General features: G+C 38.0%; 1 pseudogene; it reads left to right on the top strand.

Moving 5' to 3' along the window:
* The first annotated feature begins 9595 nt into the window (after nt 1-9595).
* Nucleotides 9596-22408, top strand: LOC116459808 (ferritin heavy chain-like; annotated as a pseudogene).
* Nucleotides 22409-22699: the final 291 nt, after the last annotated feature.

Genomic DNA, 22699 nt, shown 5'->3' with positions numbered 1-22699 from the left:
ACCTTTTGAAAATCCTTTCAATATGAGAAATTTTTCAATTTCTGAGTCTCTCCTCCTCAAGTTAGAAGCTGGGCATTTGTTTTCCCAGATCCTCTTGTAATTTGTTATGACATGTGACTTAGTCTCTGCCAATTAGACCCACCCACTTACGACTTCAATTTAGAAGAAAGTGAAAGGAGAAAGGAGACACCGCATGGAACTCCTTCCTTCTGGCAAGAGAGGCATAGGGCTATCTAGCAGCCAGGAGCAGCAGTGGCCCAGGTCTTACTGGCACCTTGAATCAGTGTCAACAGCACCCTGTGCAAAGCCGTGCACAAAGGTGGCGGTCATGGGATCTCTATCAAATCAGTGCAGCAGTAGGGCTGCGTACCCTATCTGGATGCATAGCCCTCAAGTTTGACTCCTGGCTCTCCTAAAGATTCAGTGAGTTGGCCAATCACCTTTAACAATTTACTTTTCTACTTATCTTAGCTAGAGTGACATTTGTTTTTGGCAAACAGGAACTCTAGTACAACCATATTGACTCTATGCTATGCTTCCAATAAACAGGTAAGAAGATGGTGTTAAGCAGCAGTGAAGAGTCTTTGGAGTCGGTAGGACATGGCTTGGAATCCTAATTCTTCCACTTAATGGTTGTGTGAACTCAAGACAATTGCTTAACTCCACTGAGCATTCCTTCACCTGAAAAGTGAGGATGTGCAATCCACAATTTATGAATTTCTTCGAAAATTTTAGTAAAATATGGTTGCAGTTATTATTAGTACCACTAAGATGGGCATTTATGTGATTTTTTTCAACTCTTTTTAGGTATGGATATAAATGTTATTTTAAATAAGTAGATATTTACTTTATTTGGGTTCAGGCTTAGAGAATCACTGAATTATAGTCTCAATTTATCTAGACATCGCCTCAGTCATGCCTATGCCTCTAAAAGGGTAATTGTCTGCATTTTTTCTGTAAAAGACCAGAGGAGATGCCACTGATTATTTTTTATTCAAAGCTATTCATACATACGAGTACTTTTTGATCAAACAAAATAATTCCTACAATGTTTATGCACCTGTTCCTTTTGAACACTTTTAGTAGCCTGTCAAATTTCTATGCATCCTTCAAAGCACACTGTAAATTCCATCTCCTCTCTTTTCCTGCCTCTTTTGGTCAAATAGGAGTTTGCCTTCTTTGAACACTGATTATATTGTCTCTTGTGACAGTTAATTCATTCTTGCTTACGTGAAAGTTATTTGTATACATGCCTTAAGTCCCCTCACTGGCATAAACTAGGCTCCTTAAGATGAGGATTCATCTCTGTATCTCCTGTAGCCTTTTGCCAAGTGCTCTGTACATGCCATTCCTGCATAATATATTATAATCTATACTACTGTAATATTTTCTCTTAGCTCTGTAACTATATTGGAAACTCCTTGAAGACACATATATTTCTTGTTCATCCTTATATTATGCTTGGTGTCTAATATTCTCCCTGGTGTCTAGCACACATATTTGTGGAATTGCATTAATAAACATTAAACTGAAATTTTCTCTATATTTTCACCTTTTATTCTTTTTTTTTTTTTTTTTTTTTTGAGAGGAGTTTCACTCTGTCTCCCAGGCTAAAGTGCAGTGGTGCAATCTCGGCTCACTGCAACCTTCGCCTCCTGGGTTCAAGTGATTATTTTTCCTCAGCCTCCCCAGTAGCTGGGATTACAGGCATGCGCAAATTTACTTTTGGAAATGAACAATGCAGAGAAAGAAAGCTGCTACTTTATAATGTTAAAAATATTACCTGTTGGCTGGGTGTAATGCTGTCACAAGGACAGGCATTTGGTGAGGAAATGTAATATATTTCATTGAGGAGTTATGGTTTCATTTACACTGATATAGGGCAAGCAGGTAAGCATGTAAGCAAGAAAATCAAACCATCCACGATCATGGTGAGGGTGGGATATCAGATGCAAATACAATACCTATGTTAAGATTGTGTATTATTTTGTAGTAAAATTCCCATGTGCAAATGTGAAATTGCAATATTAATAAATTTACTTAAAATAGTTCGCTGTTTTAATGTATTAACTTGGAAGACCAAAGAAAATTAAAGTAAGAAAAACATTGTATACAACCTGCAAAATTAACTCCAAAGCTTTAGCTTCTAAACCACATCACTTTAAGTGTTTTCTAAAGTAATTGTCCTTAGTCTGTGTAAATATATAATATATAATTACATTGTATAAACATGAATATACATGTGTGTATCTGTCTCTCTGTGTGTATTCTTTGTCTATGTGCATTCTTAAAATTGTTCTTGAAATACTCAAAATAATATTAATTGGAATTACCTTTGCAGGAAGTAAAACACAGTGTTTAGGGAATGAAGAAGTCACTAACTTTCACATTATGCCTTGCTTTAGTATTTGAATTTGTACCATGGGAATTTATTATGTTATGTTTATTATGTTAATGCATATTTTTTTGTTTGTTTTTTGAGACGGAGTTTCGCTCTGGTTGCCCAGGCTGGAGTGCAATGGCATGATCTCAGCTCACTGCAACCTCCACCTCCCAGGTTCAAGTGATTCTCCTGCCTCAGCCTCTGAAGTAGCTGGGATTACAGGCATCCGCCACCACACCCGGCTAATTTTGTATTTTTAGTAGAGATGGGGTTTCTCCATGTTGGCCAGGCTGGTCTCGAACTCCTGACCTCAGGTGATCTACCTGCCTCAGTTTCCCAAAGTGCTGGGATAACAGGCATGAGCCACTACGCCTGGCCTAATGCGTTTATTTTTAAACTAGCCTACAATAGGAAGTAGACAATGAGTATATCCTTCAACTAATAAATTCTTCCTTTTAACTTTCTGTTTTCAAGAAATATGTGCACTTGATTAAAAGGTGAACCTATACGGAAGCATCACTGTATCTAAAAACAAAAATTTGGCTGGGTGTCATAACTCATGCCTATAATCCAAAATGCTTTGGGAGACAGAGGCAAGAGCTTTGTTTGAGGCCAGGAGTTTGAGACCAGCTTGGGGAAGATAACATAGTGAGACCCCACCTCTACCAAAATTAAAACAATTAGCTGGACATGGTGCCATGCATCTGTAGTCCTCGCTACTTTGGAGGCTGAGGTGGGCAGATCACTCAAGCCCACAAGGTCAAGGCTTCAGTGAGCCATGATTTCATCACTGCACTCCAGCTGGGCGACACAGCAACCATCTCTAAAAATAAATAAATAAATACATGAAATTTATTTTTTATTATATACTATATATTATTTTTAATACACATTTCCGTTGTGAAATGGAGATATATAAATTAATAGTATATAAAAATATTCCATAGAAAGCTAAAAAAGATAATCTCATAGAAGTAGAGGATAGAATAGTGGTTACTAGAGGCTGAGAAGGGAAGGGGTAGGGTAGATAGGTAGAGCTTGGTTAATGGAGACAAAATTGCAGCTAGATAGAAGGAACAAGCTCTACTGTTCTATAGCACTGCAGGGTGATGATACCTAACAATTTATTGCAAGTTTTCAGGTAGCTAGAGGAGATGGTTTTGAATGTTCCCAGCACAAATAAATGATAAATATTTGAGGTAATGGTAATCCCAATTACCTTTGATTATTATACATTGGATACATATATCAAAATATCTCACTGTACCCCATAAACATATAGCATTATTATGGGTCTATTAAATATATTTTTTAAAAAATTCCAAAGAAGTGTCTATGGAAATGTTTTATAGAATAAATATATTCTATAGAACACTATGTAACAAGTAAAAAGAAAGAAGTAGGATAGTGGCATGGAAAGACCCCCAAGACCTGTCAATAAATAAAAACAAGCTGGGTGTGGTGACTCACGCCTGTAATCCCAGCACTCTTGGAGGCTGAGGCAGGCGGATCACGAGATCAGAAGATCGAGACCATCCTGGCCAACATGGCGAAACCCCATCTCTATTAAAAATGCAAAAATTAGCTGGGCGTGGTGGTGAGCGCCTGTAGTCCTATCTATTCAAGAGGCTGAGGCAGGAGAATCACTAGAACCCGGGAGGCGGAGGTGGCAGTGAGACGAGATTGTGCCACTGCACTCCAGCCTGGTGACACAGCAAGACTCCATCTCAAAAAAATAAAATAAATAAAAATATAATAAAAATGGCAAGTTGTAGGACATGACTCACAGTATGATCTGTCACTTCATATGTGTAAATGTACAGATATATGTAGGTTAATAAATAACAGAGTTCTAAAAAGATGCATACCAAACTGTGATTAGTGCTCCTGGAGAGTCAAGTGGTTATTACAAGGAAAGATAATAAAGAAATTTCACTTTTTAGTCTTATAACTCTGTATCATTTGAGTGTTTTAAAGTTAAAATATTGTAATATATTTTCTATATAAAAATTAATTTAAATAAATAGGTAAATAAATCAACTTTTCTGGAAGTTGGAAAAAGCACTTAACGACTATGGTAACACAGATTATTCAGTGCTAGGGGTCCAGATAAATAAGCACATTTGAAAACTAAAAAAGGAAATTTCTGGAACACTGAGTTTTCTTGGAATAAAACTACAAGGATACAGTCTGTTACCATGAAATTTGGATATTGTGCTGAAAAACAAACAGGAACACAGATAAAAGCAATTTGACTCTATGTATACATATAATGTTATCACTAAAAATGTAACGCCTTGTTCCAAAAACTGTTCTTCTCAATTTATTTTGAGATTGTCACCCAAAATTATTTGTTTTGCTTTATTTGTTGTTTCAAGATTTGAAAGAATAACTGTTAGATATGTCTCAAAGTATGAAGGTAAAAAACAGAAAATGTTTAAAGGAAAACCTTATTAAACATTTTTGTATTGATAAATTCACAAGTAGCTGTCCTTGCTCAGTTGCCAAGTCACAGTCTTTTGAAGACAAGGTAAAATACCATCTACCAAATCATCATAATGAGAGGCGCAGGCTACCTTGCCTTCATGCTTCCCCATAAGGACACTTGCTCTCTATTCCCTTCTAAACGTCTGTCAGCATACCCCTTTACAGGGATACTGGTATGTGGATTGATTTTACAGATATGAAAAATTTCACTTATGAATTTCCTTGGGCAACCAATCCTTCACAGTTGCCACATTATAACAACTGGGTGAATAGACTTAAATACATCAACTAAGTCCACAAAAACAACAATGAAGCTGTCTCCAACCTCTGCCCTCCCCCATTCCCCCGCAGACCTCACCTCCTACTGGTCTCTCCCCTGTACACTCCAATCCTTGCTCTCACTTTGCCAGGCAAACTTCTGGAATCAGGACCTATTACCTTATGGGTCTGTGTGCCAGGGAGACTCTTCACTCCATACTTCCTTCTGGCCTCTGCTCAAATGTCGCCATTTCAACGAAGTCCTTCTGTTCTTTACTTTTCTCAATAACACCTACCCACCATCCAATATATCACACATTTTATTTTTTCTTGTTCCACAGCTTTATTAATAATAACTAAACAACTAAAATCAACTTAGATGCTCAAAAATAGGAGAACTGATAAGTCCACTAAGACACCTGGAATACTGCTGAGCAATACAAATGAAGAAATGTTGGATACGCATAATTGTAGTAGTTTTCTATTGGCGCCATAACAACTTATCACCAACTTGGCTGCTTAAATTTATCACGTAGTTCTTTTTATATGTATTTTATTTATCTTTTACTTTTATTTTATTATTTGTCCCATCCTATCCCAATAGAATGTAAGCTCTTTTAAGGTATATATTTTGCCTGTGTTTTTCACTCTTTTATCTTCAGAGATAGAACAGTATCTGACACATGATTGATGCTAAACAAATAACCCCATAATTATAAGACATCTCATATCAATGATATTTTTCCCTAAATGTTTGATGCACATAGAAACTAGATCTTTATATGAAGGGGTCAAAGCCACTTTTATGAAAAACTGATTTTCTAGACCAGAAAAGCTATAGTACTGAGTTTAGATTAGTAGATTAACTGAGACAACTACTAGGTTCTCAACTCCCTGTGGGAGTAAATAGATAACAGTGCCATCAAAATGCCAATGCCCACAGAGCAGATAGAAGGGTTTTGACAGCATTGGTGCTCAGTCACCACTCTCCCAATCACAATGGAGTTATCAATCACTCAAGAAATTTCAGGAAGTTCCTTGGCCTAGCCCAATAGCTGGAAGAGAAGATACAGGTGGGGCAAGGTTCTACCAATGAGAGAACGTCCAAAAAGGGGTTAAAGGGGCTCAAACACTACTAATCTGTCTTATGTCACCTTGGCAATAGAGAAAGCCTTACATTAAAATACATGGTCGTGGAATTCCCAAAACATTGCAGGTTCTAGTGGACTGAAAAATTGAATCACGCTTGGCCTGGCAGTGAAAGGTGTGATTATAGGACCAGTTGCCACCCGTCAGACAAAGTCTCAAAAATGTGTAGCAAGAGCAGTGACAACAGAGCTGGAGCAGACACTTTAGAGATGAAAGCACACTAAACCAGGCAAAAGGACACTTGGAAAAAAAGGTCCAAAAGTGTCTTCAAATGGTGTCATCATCATAGCTTCTCTGCTCGAGCTCAGATTTATTAAGTAGTAGGTTAGGAATAAGCCACAGTATGGAGCTGACCACCACAACCTCAGAACCCAAAAGGTATTTGCTAGCTCATTCCTTTGTCAGAAGGTTGAACTAACCCGGCCACAGCACAGCCAATTTTAGCACTTTGACTTGTTAGCAGGGTAGCCTCCACTGATGAATTTTGAATCTGGTGATACCATATAGTATTAGTCACTAAACTGCTATGTACCACCCTTTCTGCCTATCTACATGGCACAGAAATAATCATTAATGGATACAACAGCTATCCACATGCATTCATTTCCACAATGAGAGAAGTTTATCCAGGTAGCCTAAGAAAGAAGGTATCAGGTTTTTGTGTTATTTTTTCACAGGAGAAATGTGATCCCTCATCTAGGGCCCTCGAAGCCACTTTCAGTCTGTCTTTGTTTCATATTATGTTATCCAGATCTGTGCCAACTACTTAGTAGGCCTCATTCAAGTAAATTACCATCTCTGATTATGATGAAATAGATCTAATGCACTGATTAGGGTCTCTTCCTAAACTGCCTGCCAAGTTTCTTGCTGAGTTTCTCTTGTTAATATTCTCCTTTACCTTTCATGGCTCCTTCCTAATTGGGCATCGTTTAGATTTAGTAATGATACTTCATATTATGGTGGCAATCTTTTCCCAAGTAACATAAATGAAAATATTCAACTAGAAAAAAAAAGAGAGAGAGAGCATTCATTTGTTGAAACCCAAGTGTACATCTGCATTCTATAATCCCAGGTCCAGTTGATCAGATGATGTTCATAAAAATCAAGTAGTAGCCTCGTTTAATGATATATTTTATTGTTTACAATAAAAATCAACAGAGATGTACAGAGCACTATTACAGTTTTTTTTTCAGCAAATGATCTGCATCTGCCATTCTGTAGACACAGCTAAAGTTAGCCATTATATCTGTTCCAGTTAATTCAGCTAAATCATCATAACAAGCATGGTTATTGTGCTAAAAGACATTAACAGTCACCATTTTTCATTTCCATCAGGGGGTAAAAACTGTTCTATCTTTACTTCTAATAGATGGAAATTGAACTAAAACTGGAAATAGCTCCAAATGGCAATGCTAATAGTAAATGTGACATCTAAATAATTATCCTAAAATAAATAAATGGGAGGAGATATAAAAAGCCCTCTTCTTCATTTTTTCCTAGAACAGAAAAGAGTTATGAAACATTATATCTTTTAAAATAAATTCAGTTTAAGACTCAAAACAATAATTGGGCTGGTTCTCCAGACTCTATTATGAGTTCAAATCAATGACTCTGTTCCTAACACAGTCGTTTGTTTCTACTTCAAGAAAAAATGTATTACTCATCTCATCTATCTGTGAGAGAAAAAGATAACAATCAGTGAACTTATAGAACTTCTCACCACTATATGTCTATACCAATATCAAGTAAAACTAGTTTTTATACTATTATCATTTCAGTAAGTCCTGCCAGTTGATCATATAAACCTAGTAAGCTCACCAGCATTTACTTAAAGAATAAAAGCAGATCAACCTTATATTGCTCTTGAGTTAAATATAAGAATAATAATAATCTTCTATATTTTATATTGACTTGCATCACAAATCACTATCTTGTTATGATGTGTTATACTTACTGACGATAAGGATTTGAGGTTTTTTTGGTCTGGAATGACCTGACTGCAAAAAGGAATTTTTTTTCTAGTGGTTCTGTTTCCTTTGCTTAATGCCAGGCACTGTGGCTGGCTGTGTAATTTATCCAGAAAAATATTTCTGGAAATACAGATATTAATATAAAGATATAGATATATTCTACTTTCTGGAATATACACATTTCATGTGAAGCAATGAAATATGGAGATCGCTGGACACATTCTACACAGACCAGAGTGTGTAGAAATCCACTGATAATCCTGGACTGTGTGGTAAGAATGAATCAAACTCAGTCAAGAGACTGAAAGACTGGCTCTGCCATCCACATTCTCTACATAGTTGCCTGACTTTGTGACAAAACCTAAATGACTGGTGCAGGTCAAGTGGTCTGAGCTACATTGCTGCACTGACAAAGTCAAACAAAGAATAAAAGGAAGATTATTGAAGTAAAAAGTGAGGTATTGCCTTAATTATCTGCATGATTACCTTATATTTTAATTTCCATATGCACACACAGAATCCTTTATCTGGATTCAAGTAATGTCTTAAAAAATATGACTGTGGGCAAATGTTGATTCAGACTTGGGGACTGTCTTAATGGGCAATTTGTGAAGTCAAACACCAGTCAATCAACAGATATTGAGGCATACTGTGTGTTTATTCCCTATCTGGAAGACAACAGGGACCCAGAAGTATGTGGCATGACCTCATCCTTCATGTACATAAAAAGTAGCCAGGGAGCTAGACCTGCAGCAAAGACAGGCAGTGTCACATGATGATGAAACACACAGGTCCTAGTGCCCAACTACTGGGGTTTGAATCCCAACTCTGACATTTACTTCTGATGCCTTAGATCAGTCCCTGTCTGTCAAATCAGCATGACAACAATATCTACCTCTTGTTGTGTACATTAAAAGATTGGATCGAAGAAGGTACACTGTCTATATTTTTGAATGGATGAACAAATGAATAAAATTTCACACACAGTTATAAAGTACAGTGGTCCAAAATATAAGAATCCTAATTTTTTTTTTGAGACAAGGTCTCTTCCGGATACCTAGGCTGGCATGCCATGGCACCACCATAGCTCACTGCAGCCCTAAATGAGTAGCTGGGATTACAGGCTCCAGACACCATACCTGGATTTGAATTCTAGTTCAGACTCCACTGCTAGCACTTTGTGTGAGCCTGGGCCAGTAACCAACTTCCCGAATTTTAATTTCCCCTACCTAAACATAAAGGTTTAGCCCAGATGGTTTCTACACAATATTATAGCACTGGCTTATCATTCTATAATTACACATTCTTAGATAAATAGAGAAAGGGGGTATCAGTGAGGGCTGGAGTCATGGAAGTTTTCATTAAGGAAGTTAAGGTGATCTACCTAAGGGAAAAGGTGAGAAATAAATTTGCAGGGTCAGTGCCAGAAACAAACATATGAGAAGATGCTGAGAAGGAGTGGGACAGACTAGGGGAGCCAATGAGACAAAGTTCTGCCCTATTTGGAGGCTTCACACAAGAAAGTAAAAGGAAGTGGGCTTTTATATGAAGGATGAGAAGTATGCGGGTAGAGACTTAAAAGAAAGTAAACGGGTTCCCCTGTAAGCTGATAAAAACTCAGACGTTCTAAACTTTTTCTGAGAAAGGGGAATGACAGCGTGAAAGCAGTGATTAAGGAAGATTAATTTGATAAAGTTATGCAGGAGAATTGGAGGAACATAGATAACAGATCCAATTACTCTTTCTAAAATTGACTATTAATGCTCAGAGAAAAAAAAATGCAATGGTTGCAATAGCTGCCTCGGAACAAATTTTATTCGTCTACAGCTAAAACTCAAATTTTAACCATAGGTGGTATGTAAGGAATTTAGTAAATCACTTGACATAATTAAAAATTAAATACATATAGGTGTGTGTATGTATATGCATATATATATTTAGATTAAGTACCATATGGTACATGCAAATAATATATTTAAATACTATTGCTCTGTCTACATATCTCTCCTCAAAGATAAATGTGGTGTGAATCAAGTGAAATCTTACAGATTAGAACCTAAAATTTCCAGATAACCCCAATCCTACCACATGATATTATAGCCGCGTATAATAAAATAATTTTTAAACAATTGCAAACTATCATTTAGCACAAGAGAAAAGGAAGGTGGATGTTAGGGGTCAAAAACTGTACTATTCAATGAGCCCCACTTGTGTTTCTCTACTATTCACATTAACAGCATAAGATTAAGCAATTCTTAGCAATTAGACAAATCTTAGCAATAGAAGCAGATGATTTATTAGCTCTTGGCCACTCAGAAGGAAAAGAAGTTTGGGCAGTTTTCAACAGTGCGGGCTTTGTTTAATCTTCATGTTTTGAGAACAGAGTAAATTGAATTTGGAATCGCAGAACTAATTTAACAAACTCAGAGTATTTTTTCCACACTATCATAAGCAAAGAGAAGTGAGAAGGGACACAAAAATATAGATACATTAAATACCAACTATATACCCAACACCATGCTGGACACAACTTAAATGTTATTTATTTCTATTAAGAAAGATCTGATATTTTCCTAGTTTTAATGATAAAAATTTAAAGTTTCAAGTACTAAAGAAATGTATCTAAGGTCTCACAGCAACTAAATGACTGAGCCATTCAAACCAATTGTGCCTAAACTTTGATTTAGACCTCTATGGAATAACAGGGGAAAAATTTACTTTCATGCTTGAAAAAACCAAAACCTATAAAATATGTAAAATAGGTTTCCAAAATATGTAAAACAAAATATTCAAAACACTTAATATTATACAATGAGGAACAGCAAGAAAAAAATGTTTCCTGAGAAACAGGAAACAAACAAGTAAGCCCTGCAATTTCCCCCAATTTACTGTGTTGAGAGGGTTTCCCAGAACCCGGATAAGAATATGGAACACAGATGAAGCCCAGAAGACCCCCAAAGTTGAGGAGACAGTGCTGAGAGTCTGAAGAGATCAAGGCAGCCAGAATTTGCAGGACAAATTCCTAAAGAGGAGAGAACTGCACATGGAGATAACTCCTTAAAGATATACAGAAGATGCCCTTCAGTGTTCAGCTGAGTACAAGTAACATATGTATGTGAGGAAATGACAGGGAAAGAATTACAGGCAATAGCTAGCAATATCAGTGCCTGACACTCACATAGGGCCAGCTAAAGTACCTAGCAAACCTCAGGATTCAAGGGGAATAGGTAGAGTACACAGGATGCTCTTGCCTCAGTAATGGAGAATCCATTCCTGCTCATTAAATCTTCAAAGCAAGACCTGAAAAGATCAAAATAATGTCAAGTAACTTAACTGCATCCCAAGAACAAAGCTCAAGAATATCCACAGAAATAGAAAACTCTCTAGTAACCAACAATGTACAATTCACTGTCTGACATAACAGTAAAAGATAACTAAGCAGAAGTAGGGAAATAAGACTCACAATAAGAAGAAAGATGAATCATTCAAAACTGACCCAGAGCTGATACGTTTTTATATTAATAGACAAGCACATTGAAATAGTTGATAACTAAACTAAACAGGTTCAAAAAATGAAGTAGAGTCATAGCAGATTTTTTAAAGGCCTAAATTGAACTTTCAGAGATAAAAACTACAACATTCAAAAATAAAAACATACCAGTTGAGATTAATGACAGATTAGGCATTGCAGAAGGAAAGATAAGTGAACTTAAAGACATAACAATAGAAACGATCCAAAATAAGTCATAGAGTAAACACAGAATTAAAATAAAGGAAAGAAAAAGAAAGAAAGAAAAAAAGCAAAGAATTAATATTGTTAAAATATCCATACTACCCAAAGAAATTTATAGATTCCTTGCAATCCTTATCAAAACCCCAATGGCATTATTCACAAAAATGGGGAAAAAATCTTAAAATTCATATGGTACCACAAAAGATCCCAAATAGGCAAAGCAGTTCAGAGAAAGAAAAAACAACACTGGGCTGGGTGCAGTGGCTCACACCTGTATTCCCAGCATGTTAGGAAGCCAAGGTGGGTGGATTGCTTGAGGTCAGTACGATTCTGGCCAACATGATGAAACCCTATCTCTACTAAAAATACAAAAATTATCCGGGTGTGGTGGTGAGTGCCTGTAATCCCAGTTACCTGAGAGGCTGAGGCAGGAGAATCGCTTGAACCCCAGAGGTGGAGATTGCAGCGAGCCTTCCAGCCTGGGCGACAAAGCGACAATCTACCCCCCTGCCAAAAAAAAAAAAAATATATTGGAGGCATCACACTTCCTTATTTTAAATTATATTACAAAGCTATAGTAGTCAAAACAGCATGGTACTGGCATAAAAGCAGGCATAAACCAGTGGAATAGAATAGAGAACCCATAAATAAATCCAAACATATATGGTCACCAACAGGACAAAATAAGAAAAATTGCCTTTTTGATAAATGGCAGTGGGAAAACTGAATTCCCACATGCAAAAGAATAAAATTGGGCTTTTTTCTAGGGGGGCGGTTCCAAGACGGCTGAATAGGAATGGCTCCAGTCTACAGCTCCCAGCATGAGTGACTCAGAAGACGGGTGATTTCTGCATTTCCAACTGAGGTACCGGGTTCATCTCACTGGGGCTTGTCGGACAGTGGGTGCAGGACAGTGGTTGCAGTGCACCGAGCATGAGCTGAAGCAGGGCAAGGCATCACCACACCTGGGAAGCAAAAACGGTCAGGGAATTCCCTTTCCTAGCCAAGCAAAGCTGTGACAGACAGCACCTGGAAAATCGGACCACTCCCACCCTAATACTGTGCTTTTCCAATGGTCTTAGCAAACAGCACACAAGGAGATTATATCCCATGCCTGGCTCAGAGGGTCCCATGCCCACAGAGCCTCGCTCATTGCTAGCACAGCAGTCAGACATTGAACTGCAAGGCGGCAGCGAGGCTGGGGAGGGGCGCCTGCCATTGCTGAGGCTTCAGTAGGTAAACAAAGTGGCCTGGAAGCTCAAATTGGGTGGAGCCCACTGCAGATCAAGGAGGTCTGCCTGCCTCTGTAGACTCCACCTCTGGGGGCAGGGCATAGCCAAACAAAAGGCAGCAGAAACCTCTACAGACTTAAATGTCCCTGTCTGACAGCTTTGAAGAGAGTAGTGGTTCTCCCAGCATGGAGTTTGAGATCTTAGAAGGAACAGACTGCCTCCTCAAGTGGGTCCCTGACCCCCGAGTAGCCTAACTGGGAGGCACCCCCCAGTAGGGGCAGACTGACACATCACAGGCCTGAGTACCCCTCTGAGATGAAACTTCCAGAGGAACAATCAGGCAGCAACATTTGCTGTTCACCAATATCCACTGTTCTGCAGCCTCCCCTGCTGATACCCAGGAAAACAGGGTGTGGAATGGACCTCCAGCAAACTCCAACAGAACTGAACCTGAGGATCCTGACTGTTAGAAGGAAAACTAACAAACAGAAAGGACATTCACACCAAAACCCCATCTGTACTTCAACATCATCAAAGATCAAAGGTAGATAAAACCACAAAGATGGGGAAAAACAGAGCAGAAAAAATGAAAATTCTAAAAATCAGAGGGCTTCTCCTCCTCCAAAGGAATGCAACTCCTCACCAGCCATGGAACAAAGCTGGATGGAGAATGACTTTGATGAGTTGAGAGAAGAAGGCTTCAGATGATCAAACTACTCCAAGCTAAAGGAGGACGTTCAAAACCATCGCAAAGAAGCTAAAAACCTTGAAAAAAGATTAGATGAATGGTTAACTAGAATAACCAATGTAGAGAAGTCCTTAAATGACCTGAAGGAGCTAAAAACCACGGCACAAGAACTACGTGATGAATGTACAAACCTCAGTAGCCAACTCAATCAACTAGAAGAAAGGGTATCAGTGATTGAAGATCAAATGAATGAATTGAAGGGAGAAGAGAAGTTTAGAGAAAAAAAGAATAAAAAGAAATGAACAAAGCCTCCAAGAAATATGGGACTATGTGAAAAGACCAAATCTACCTCTGACTGGTATACCTGAAAGTGATGAGGAGAATGGAACCAAGTTGGAAAACACTCTGCAGGATATTATCCAGGAGAACTTCCCCAATCTAGCAAGGCAGGCCAACATTCAAATTCAAGAAATAAAGAGAATGCGACAGAGATACTCCTCGAGAAGAGCAACACCAAGACACGTAATTGTCAGATTCACCAAAGTTGAAATGAAGGAAAAAATGTTAACGGCAGCCAGAGAGAAAGGTCGGGTTACCCACAAAGGGAAGCCCATCAGACTAACAGCTGATCTCTCAGCAGAAACTCTATAAGCCAGAAGAGAGTGGGGGCCAATATTCAACATTCTTAAAGAAAAGAATTTTCAACCCAGAATTTCATATCCAGCCAAACTAAGCTTCATAAGTGAAGAAGAAATAAAATCCTTTACGGACGAGCAAATGCTGAGAGATTTTTGTCACCACCAGGCCTGCCCTACAAGAGCTCCTGAAAAAAGCACTAAACATGGAAAGGAAAAACTAGTACCAGCCACGGCAAAAACATGACAAATTGTAACGACCATTAATGCTAGGAAGAAACTGCATCAACTAACGAGCAAACTAAACAGCTAACATCATAATGGCAGTATCAAATTCACACATAACAATATTAACTTTAAAAGTAAAGGGGCCACATGCTCCAATTAAAAGACACAGACTGGCAAATTGGATAAAGAATCAACACCTATCAGTGTGCTGTATTCAGGAAACCCATCTCACGTGCAGAGACACACATAGGCTCAAAATAAAGGGATGGAGGAAGATCTACCAAGCAAATGGAAAACAAAAAAAGGCAGAGGTTGCAATCCTAGTCTCTGATAAAGCAGACTTTAAACCAACAAAGCTCAAAAGAGACAAAGAAGGCCATTACATAATGGTAAAGGGATCAATTCAACAAGAAGAGCCAACTATCCTAAATATATATGCACCCAATACAGGAGCACCCAGATTCATAAAGCAAGTCCTTAGAGACCTACAAAGAGATTTAGACTCCCACACAATAATAATGGGAGACTTTAACACCCCAGGGTCAACATTAGACAGATCAACGAGACAGAAAATTAACAAGGATATCCAGGAATTGAACTCAGCTCTGCACCAAGCGGACCTAATAGACATCTACAGAACTCTCCACCCCAAATCAACAGAATATACATTCTTCTCAGCACCACATCGCACTTATTCCAAAATTGACCACATGGTTGGAAGTAAAGCACTCCTCAGCAAATGTAAAAGAACAGAAATTATAACAAACTATCTCTCAGACCACAGTGCAATCAAACTAGAACTCAGGATTAAGAAACTCACTCAAAACCACTCAACTACATGGAAACTGAACAAGCTGCTCCTGAGTGACTACTGCGTACATAACAAAATGAGGGCAGAAATAAAGATGTTCTTTGAAACCAATAAGAACAAAGACACAACACACCAGAATCTCTGGGACACATTTAAAGCACTGTGTAGAGGGAAATTTATAGCACTAAATACACACAAGAGAAAGCAGGAAAGATCTAAAATTGACACCCTAACATCATAATAAAAAGAACTAGAGAAGCAAGAGCAAACACATTCAAAAGCTAGAAGAAGGCAAGAAATAACTAAGATCAGAGCAGAACTGAAGGAGATAGAGACACAAAAAACCCTTCAAAAAGTCAATGAATCCAGGAGCTGGTTTTTTGAAAAGATCAACAAAATTGATAGGTGGCTAGCAAGACTAATAAAGAAGAAAAGAGAGAAGAATCAAATAGACATAATAAAAAATGACAAAGGGGATATCATCACCGATCCCACAGAAATACAAACTACCATCAGAGAATACTATAAACACCTCTACACAAATAAACTAGAAAATCTAGAAGACATTGATAAATTCCTTGACACATACACCCTCTCTAAAATTAAACCAGAAAGAAGTTGAATCTCTGAATAGACCAATTACAGGCTCTGAAATTGAGGCAATAATTAATAGCTTACCAACCAAAAAAAGTCCAGGACCAGATGGATTCACAGCCGAATTCTACCAGAGGTACAAGGAGGAGCTGGTACCATTCCTTCTGAAACTACTCCAATCAATAGAAAAAGAAGGAATCCTCCCTAACTGATTTTATGAGGCCAGCATCATCCTGATATCAAAGACTGGCAGAGACACAACAAAAAAAGAGAATTTTAGACCAATATTCCTGATGAACATCGATGCAAAAATCCCCAGTAAAATACTGGCAAACTGAATCCAGCAACACTTCAAAAAGCTTATCCACCATGATCAAGTGGGCTTCATCCCTGGGATGCAAGGCTGGTTCAACATATGCAAATCAATAAACGTAATCCAGCATATAAACAGAACCAACCAAAAAAACCACATGACTATCTCAATAGATGCAGAAAAGGCCTTTGACAAAATTCAACAGCCCTTCATCCTAAAAACTCTCAATAAATTAGGTATTGATGGGACGTATCTCAAAATAACAAGAGCTATCTATGACAAACCCACAGCCAATATCATACTGAAGGGGCAAAAACTGGAAGCATTCCCTTTGAAAACTGGCACAAGACAGGGATGCCCTCTCTCACCACTCCTATTCAACATAGTGTTGGAAGTTCTGGCCAGGGCAATCAGGCAGGAGAAAGAAATAAAATGTATTCAATTAGGAAAAGTGGAAGTCGAATTATCCCTGTTTGCAAATGACATGATTGTATATCTAGAAAACCCCATTGTCTCAGCCCAAAATCTCCTTAAGCTGATAAGCAACTTCAGCAAAGTCTCAGGACACAAAATCAATGTGCAAAAATCACAGGCATTCTTATACACTAATAACAGACAAACAGAGAGCCAAATCATGAGTGAACTCCCATTCACAATTGCTTCAAACAGAATAAAATACCCAGGAATCCAACATACAAGGGATGTGAAAGCCCTCTTCAAGGAGAACTACAAACCACTGCTCAACGAAATAAAAGAGGATACAAACAAATGGAAGAACATTCCACGCCCGTGGATAGAAAGGACCAATATCGTGAAAATGGCCATACTGCCCAAGGTAATTTATAGCTTCAATGCCATCCCCATCAAGCTACCAATGACTTTCTTCATAGAATTGGAAAAAACTACTTTAAAGTTCATATGGAACCAAAAAGGAGCCCACATTGCCAAATCAATCCTAAGCCAAAAAGACAAAGCTGGAGGCATCATGCTACCTGACTTCAAAGCATACTACAAGGCTACAGTAACCAAAACAGCATGGTACTGGTACCAAAATGGAGATATAGACCAATGGAACAGAACAGAGCCCTCAGAAATAATACCACACATCTACAACCATCTGTTCTTTGACAAACCTGACCAAAACAAGCAATGGGGAAAGGATTCCCTATTTAACAAATGGTTCTGGGAAAACTGGCTAGCCATATGTCAAAAGCTTAAACTGGATCCCTTCCTTACACCTTATACAAAAATTAATTCAAGATGGATTAAAGACTTACATGTTAGACCTAAAACCATAAAAACCCTAGAAGAAAACCTAGGCAATACCATTCAGGACATAGGCATGAGCAAGGACTTCATGTCTAAAACACCAAAAGCAATGGCAACAAAAGCCAAAATTGACAAATGAGATCTAATTAAACTAAAGAGCTTCTGCACAGCAAAAGAAACTACCATCAGAGTGAACAGGCAACCTACAGAATGGGAGAAAGTTTTTGCAATCTACTCATCTGACAATGGGCTAATATCCAGAATCTACAATGAACTCAAACAAATTTACAAGAAAAAAACAAACAACCCCATCAACAAGTGGGTGAAGGATATGAACAGACACTTCTCAAGAGAAGACATTTATGCAGCCAACAGATACATGAAAAAATACTCATCATCGCTGGCCATCAGAGAAATGCAAATCAAAACCACAATGAGATACCATCTCACACCAGTTAGAATGGCCATCATTAAAAAGTCAGGAAACAACAGGTGCTGGAGAGGATGTGGAGAAATAGGAACACTTTTACACTGTTGGTGGGACTATAAACTAGTTCAACCAATGTGGAAGTCAGTGTGGCGATTCCTCAGGGATCTAGAACTAGAAATACCATTTGACCCAGCCATCCCATTACTGGGTATATACCCAAAGGATTATAAGTCATGCTGTTATAAATACACATGCACATGTATGTTTATTGTGGCACTATTCACAATAGCAAAGACTTGGAACCAACCCAAATGTCCATCAATGATAGACTGGATTAAGAAAATGTGGCACATATTCACCATGGAATACTATGCAGCCATTAAAAAGGATAAGTTCATGTCCTTTGTAGAGACATGGATGAAGCTGGAAACCATCATTCTCAGTAAACTATTCCAAGGACAAAAAACCAAACACCGCATGTTCTCACTCATAGGTGGGAATTGAACAATGAGAACACATGGACAAAGGAAGGGGAACATCACACTCTGGGGACTGTTGTGGGGTGGGGGGAGGGGGTAGGGATAGCATTTGGAGATATAACTAATGCTAAATGATGAGTTAATGGGTGCAGCACACCAACGTGGCACATGTATACATATGTAACAAACCTGTATATTGTGCACATGTACCCTAAAATTTAAAGTATAATAATAATAAAATAAAATTTAAAAAAAAGAAAATGTGGCACATATACACCATGGAATACTACGCAGCCATAAAAAAGGATGAGTTCATGTCCTTTGTAGGGACATGGATGAAGCTGGAAACTATCATTCTCAGCAAACTATCGCAAGGACAAGAAAGCCAAACACTGCATGTTCTCACTGATAGGTGGGAATTGAACAATGAGAACACTTGGACACAGGAAGGGGAACATCACACACCAGGGCCTGTTGTGGGGTGGGGGGAGGGGGGAGGGATAGCATTAGGAGATATACCTAATGTAAATGACGAGTTAATGGGTGCAGAACACCAACATGGCACATGTATACATATGTAACAAACCTGCACATTGTGCACATGTACCCTAGAACTTAAAGTGTAATAAAATGTATATATAAAATAATAGAAATAAATAATGTTTTCCAGAAAAAAAAAGAATAAAATTGGACCCATATCTTACACCATGCACAAATTCGACTCAAAATAGACAAAATGCCTAAATGTAAGACCTGAAACAATAAGACTCCTAGAAGAAAACACAGGAGAGTACTCTTTGACATTGACCTTGGCAATGATTTTTTGGATATCACATCAAAAGCCCAGGCTACCCTGGCCAGGTGAAGTCACTCATTCCTGTAATCCCAGAACTTTGGGAGGTAGAGCCAGGCAAATTGCTTGAGCTCGGGAGTTTAAGATGAGCCTGGGCAACATGGCAAGACTCTGTATCTACCAAAAATACAAAAAAAAAAAAAAAAAAAAAAAAAGCTGGGTATGGTGCTTTGTGCAAAGGAAGCAATCAGTAAAATGAAAAGCAACCTATGGATTAGAAAAAAAAAGAAATATTGCATGATCTAATTACATGTGGAATCTAAAAAAAGAAAAGAAAAAGAAAACTCAAATATACAAAAAGAGACTAAAACAGCTGTTATCAGGGGCAGGGGTTAGAGAAGAAATTGAGAGATGTAGGTCAAAGGATACAAAGTAGCAGATATGTAAGATGAAGGTCTAGAGATCTCATGTATAATATAAGGGCTATAGTTAATAATGTAATATTCAGGATTTTTGCTAATTGAGTAAATTTTAGCTGCTCTTGCTACATATAGAAAATGGTTATGCAAGCTGATATATATGTTAATTAGCTTTACTACAGTAACCATTTTACTATCTACGTATATCCCATTACACCATGTTGTATACCTTAAATATACACAATACAATTTATTTTAAAAGGAAAAAGCAATGGTGAACTGGGAGACATTAGCAGTCTAATGTCTCCCAGTTGCTCTTGCCTCAGTAATGGAGAATCCATTGAGTTCAATGGAGTTCATTGAATCAGTGGAGTTCTTGAACTAGGAATGAGGTAAGTCAGAAACGTTGAAGAAATATTGACCTAAAATTATTCCTATTTGATGAAAATTATAAATCCAAAAATTTAAGAAGTCCAATGGACAAAAAACATTAAAAATATGAGGAAAACTAAAGTGCATTGTAACCAAACACTTTAAATCAGTGATGAAAAAAAGTTTCAAAAGCAGCAAGAATGAAAACACTTTATGTACAGAGAATCAAAAATAGGATGACAGATTTCACATTATAAACAATGAAACAACACAAGCAAGATAGAAAAGCAATCTCTTTAAAGTAATGGGGACAAAGGGTCAAACTAAAACTATTCTCATTGAAAACAGCTTTTAAAAATGAAAGTAAAATCAAGACTTTTTAGAAATATTAAAGCTGAACAAATTCATCTCCAGCAAACTTCATACTAAAAGAACTACAGAAGGCAGTCTTTCAGGCAGAAGGAAAATTACACCTGATGGAAATACAGATCTACACAAAAGAATGAAGAACCTAAGAAAAGGTAACTACATCAGTAAATATATTGCTTTTTTCTTCTTATTTAAATGCTTTAAAAGATAATTGATTGTTTAAATAAAAATATCAATGTCGGCTATGTGCAGTGGCTCACACCTATAATTCCAGCCCTTCGGGAGGCTGTGGGTAGATCACTTGAGGTCAGAAGTTCAAGACAAGCCTGGCCAACATGGTGATCTTTGTCTCTATTAAAAAAATGCAAAAATTAGCTGGGTGTGGTGGCGGGCACCTCTAATCCCAGCTACACTCAAGGCTGAGGCAAGAGATCACTTGAATCCAGGAGGCAGAGGCTGCAGTGAGCCAAAATTACTCCACTGCACTCCAGCCTAGGCAACAGAGTGAGAATCTGTCTCGAAAATAAAAATAAAAATAAATTAATGTAGTATCAGATTATATGTAGAAATTAAATATTTGACAAAATAACATGAAATTATAAGGAGAGAAATTAAAATTTATTATTTTAAGGTTCTTAATATACAAAGTAGTATATTATCAGTTTAAGATAGTCTGCAATAATTTAAAGCTATATACTACAAACACTAAAGCAACCATTAATATAGCAAAATTGAAAATATGAAGTTAATAGGGCAACAAAGGAGATAAAATGTAATTTTAAGAAATATACAAATAATTCCAAAAAGACAGGATAATAGTAAAAGAGAATGAACAGATAAAACAATTATAACACAAACACCAAGCTGAGAGACTTAAACCTAATCACACAATAATCACACTAAATGTAAATGGTCCAAATACCCCCATCAAAAAGGAGAGACTGCCAAATAGATAATGAAAAAATTCAAGACCTAACTACAAAAAACACACTTAGAATATAAAGTCACAGACAGGGTAAAAGTGAAAGAATGACAAAAGAAGAGACTTTCTTCGCCAAGAGTCGTCGAGGTTTCCTGCTTCAACAGTGCTTGGACGGAACCTGGCACTTGTCCCCCACCCAGGCCAGCTGCCCATAAGCAGCCCTCTGTCACCTCTTCACCACGCCCTCAGACCACCCCAAGGCCCCCGCCGCGGCTCCAGCACCGCGTGGCCACCTCTTCTTAGTCGCTGCCATGATGACCGCGTCCACCTGGCAGGTGCGCCAGAACTACCACCAGGACTCAGAGGCCGCCATCAACTGCCAGATCAACCTGGAGCTCTACGCCTCCTAGGTTTACCTGTCCATGTCTTACTACTTTGACCTCGATGATGTGGCTTTGAAGAACTTTGCCAAATACTTTCTTCACCAATCTCATGAGGAGAGGGAACACGCTGAGAAACTGATGAAGCTGCAGAACCAACGAGGTGGCTGAATTTTCCTTCAGGATATCAAGAAACCAGACTGTGATGACTGGGAGAGTGGGCTGAATGTGATAGACTGCATTACATTTGGAAAAAAATGTGAATCAGTCACTACTGGAATTGCACAAACTGGCCACTGACAAAAATGACCCCCATTTGTGTGACTTTATTGAGACACATTACCTGAATGAGCAGGTGAAAGCCATCAAGGAATTGGGTGACCACGTGACCAACTTGCACAAGATGGGAGCACCTGAATCTGGCTTGGCAGAATATCTCTTTGACAAGCACACCCTGGGAGACAGTGATAATGAAAGCTAAGCCTCAGGCTAATTTCCCCATAGCCATGGGGTGACTTCCCTGATCACCAAGGCAGCGCATGCATGTTGGGGTTTCCTTTACTTTTTCTGTAAGTTGTACCAAAACATCCACTTAAGTTCTTTTGATTTGTACCATTCTTTCAAATGAAGAAATTTGGTACCCCTCCAAAAAAAAAAGAATGACAAAAGATAGCACATGTGAATACAAATAAAAAGTAAGCTACAGTGGCTATATTCATATCAGACAAAGTAAATTTCGGAGTAGAGAATATTACCAGTAATAAAGATGATTATTTCACAGTGAT

This window comes from Hylobates moloch, unplaced genomic scaffold (assembly GCF_009828535.3).
Source record: "Hylobates moloch isolate HMO894 unplaced genomic scaffold, HMol_V3 SCAFFOLD_20, whole genome shotgun sequence".
NCBI lineage: Eukaryota > Metazoa > Chordata > Mammalia > Primates > Hylobatidae > Hylobates > Hylobates moloch.
The sequence above is the reverse complement of the archived record's forward strand: the minus strand, read 5'-3'. Positions and strand labels throughout refer to the sequence as shown.